General features: G+C 52.4%; 1 protein-coding gene across 1 annotated transcript in view; it reads left to right on the top strand.

Annotated features, from left to right (window-relative positions):
* Positions 1-1,425: 1,425 nt before the first annotated feature.
* Positions 1,426-3,218, top strand: part of GATA3 (GATA binding protein 3) — a 30,182-nt gene continuing 28,389 nt past the window's right edge. The window contains exon 1 of the mRNA XM_010853138.1: positions 1,426-1,633. The gene's annotated coding sequence lies outside the window, so the exon portion shown is untranslated. The remainder of the gene's footprint in view (positions 1,634-3,218) is intronic.

Raw genomic sequence — 3,218 nt, 5'->3', positions numbered from 1 at the left:
CCCGCATGTGGCTTAAACCTAGACCCCGGAGGATGCTGAGCGAGGCGCAAAGCGGGGCGTGCTGTGTCCAGGTCCGGGGGCCTTGAGCGGCTGCAGGCAGGCTAGGATCCGAGGCGCAGGCAGTTGCCCTTCCCGGATCCGGCCGCCGGCCGCCGGGGCAGCGCTGGGCACCTGCCCGCCTCGGCGCCGCCCCACCTCTGCCCACTCATTCTGGCCCCGCTGACCAATGGCCTCGTCCTCGCCGTGGGGAACAGCCACCCATGAACACTTGGAACCGTCACATCATGCCACTCCCTCCTACCGAACTGGTTCCAGCCCAAGAAACTTCTTGACTTCCTGGCCCAGCGGTGGACACATTTTCTTTTTTATTTCTCCCCAAAGATTGATTTATTTTTAAAGTCAGTCTCCATATTCCTGTTGTATAAATATTGTGAAGGGAAAACTCTACCTGTCAAAACAAATGGACGCTGACCTTTCTACCCCAATGTTTATGGAGTTTCGTTTTACTCTTGCAGAAATTTTATTCATGGCAGACTCCCTCTGTGGATTATTTTCATCTCCACCCCCTCCCCTGCAGAAGTAGGGATGGTACAGGAGGGGGGCTCCTGAGGCTGAGGGCGGGAGCTTGTTCCCTCTGGTGGGTAGACGAATAAGATCATTTTCCTTCTAACATTTTATCTTCAGAGTGACCTCTGATTCTTGCTCCTTTGTCTCACTTTCCTAGAAGGTTAATTTCTCCCAGAAGTCTTTTTGGAAAGAGTTGGGACCCCTCGGGAGACTCTCCCCAAACTTTTACTTAGTGGGTGCACAAGTGTCGCTGCTTCACGTGTTTTTATGGCCTCCATGAGGAGCTAAGTTGTAGCCAGCAAGCCCAGAGTGAAGTCACTGACCTTCCTGCTTTTCCTAACTTTCACTGGCCAGCTGTGGCTAGAGGTAGTGGAAAGTGGATTGTATTCATTTTTGAAGCGTCAGCCTATACAGAGCGTGGTGGAACAGTCAGATGGAGGGGTGGCGGGTAGGGTCTGGGAGGTTGAGACCATGGCCTAAATGTGGCCATGAGGTTTATCTCCAGATGCTTTCTCTGGGTCTCCACTTCCAAAGTGGGAGGGAAACTCTTGAAAAGTTTTTCTATCTATGGTTGCTGGTGACCCAGTCAACACTACTAGTGACATTTACAGTGTTAATTCCAGCCCCGCCAGAGACAGTGGACTTCGTAGGCACCAGGGGGCTGGTCACATTTCAAACAGTCTTTCCTCATTCCCCCAGCTCTGCCGGTGTCACTTACTCCTGATGTGCGGTGTGCCTGTTTGCAGAAGGGGGGTGAAATTCATTCCTCCCTCAGCCTCTCTCCCTCCCTCCCTCCCTTTCCCTCTTCGCAACCCGGAAGAGCTCTGCTCTCTACAGTGAGCAGGAGGCGGGGGAGGAGGGTTCCTAGGAAGGATGCACATCACCCTGGTTTTAGTTCTCGCTGGAAGCCTGCGTGAGATGCCGTAAGCAGCTGGGGCGGCGAGGACCGCGGCAGTGACAACAGTGGTCAGGTCTGCCTGTCATTTCTGCCTTCAGATCTCCAGCAAGTCAGGAAAAATAAAAAAATAAAAAATAAACAGCTGGCGGCCGAGAGCAAGCTACCCAGGTTAGTGAATATCACTATCTTCTGTCTTTTGCTCTGCATGGGCTTTCCCTGCTTCACGTGGAGAGAATTAACAGGCGGTCTCCGCTCCAGAAGAACAGCTGCCCCTTGAAGAAAATGAACTAGACCCCAGTCCTTGTTCTTTCTGGTCCCTGGAAATCTTTGACTTTCTGCAATGACCTTGGGAGAGTGTGGTGTGTGCATGTGTGCCTGTCCATGTTTGGAGGAAAGAGCCAGTAGAACTAGGCATGTGGAGAAAAAATTAAACAGAAAAATAGGAGAGGATGGTAAGGCTCGGGAAGGGCTGGATATATTTTCCTCTTCAGGGAGGGCAGAGGGTTGAGGAAAGAACCAGTCTGAATGAGCAGCTCAGCCTTCTCCCCAAGGTGGCTGTGGAGTGTCAATTTCATGTTGATTTCCCTCTGCCCACAAGTGCCTGATTAGGCTCATTGTCTCTGAATACAATTAAAGAAACAGCTGTGGCTGTGGGTTGAAAGTTGGAACCCAGATGTGTGAGCATCTGACATCCCCTGGGGAGCTAGTGGCTGGCAGGCACCTTTGATTCCAGAAGCACCCTAAGGTGGGTGAGAAAACCGAAGCCTGGGAGAGGGTGCTAGGGAACTGGGGAATGGCAGGGGCAGAGGGAACTAGGATTCTACTTTCTCCAGGGACATTGGACCAGCAGACCTCCAAGAAGTCACTCATTGGGAAGCAGTTCCCAGTGAAGACAGATAACGTTACAATGCAAGGGAAGTTGCATTCTCAGAAAGTATCTGAACAGGAGAGTATCTAAGCACAAGAGTTGCTTTTATTCACCTTTCTTTCCTCTCAGACACTGTGGGGTGCTTGGGAAGTGGACATGGGTAAGTCTGTCCTGAGCAGGGATCGAAAGGAGTCTAACCTTCAGGATCTCCGCTCCGCTGGGTTCCCAGTTCCCCTGTGCTTTTTGTCTTCTTGCATCACCCACATTCACTCGAGTGCTGGGGTTCTAGGTGGGGGTTGAGGAACTTTAAAGGGACAAATAATAATAAAGTAACATTTGTAGCCCTTTCATCCCTTAGTGCTTGTGGCAGAAAAGGTGCGGGGAGGGCGGCTGTCGGTTGCATGACAGGTTTGAGGTAGTGGGGTACCAGCCAGGCTGGTAGAGTCAACCCAGGAAGGGTCCTGGTTAGGAGATGCTTGCAGGACCAAATGGCTGGTCATGGGGAGTAGGCTCACCATTAAACCTTTAAAATGTGTGATCCTGAGGAAATGAATTGTTTGCTGCCCATCTGAATCTGGGGTGGGATTCAGCGCCCAGGGCAGACAAATCAAGACCCAGGTGGGTGTAGGGTCTTAGGGGCCCCCGTACCAATTTCCTGGGGCCAGGCAGGAGGCCCAGCCCTCAGCGTTGTCCCGCCAGGCCTCAGGTTCCTAGCTGGAGAAGTCAGCTGGGGTCTGAGAATCTGGCTGAATGGCTCTCTGGACACAAGCCCCGCACCGCACCCCACCCCTCCATGCGCATCCTCCCATCTACACTAGAATCCCCACCAGTCCTGGGGAATCAGAATTGGGGTTGGTCTTTTCCTGCCAAAAGCCGGAGACTGGG

The sequence above is a fragment of the Bison bison genome, unplaced genomic scaffold, assembly GCF_000754665.1.
Source record: "Bison bison bison isolate TAMUID 2011002044 unplaced genomic scaffold, Bison_UMD1.0 scf7180017864323, whole genome shotgun sequence".
Lineage (NCBI taxonomy): Eukaryota > Metazoa > Chordata > Mammalia > Artiodactyla > Bovidae > Bison > Bison bison.
This window is presented reverse-complemented; position numbering and strand designations above follow the sequence as displayed.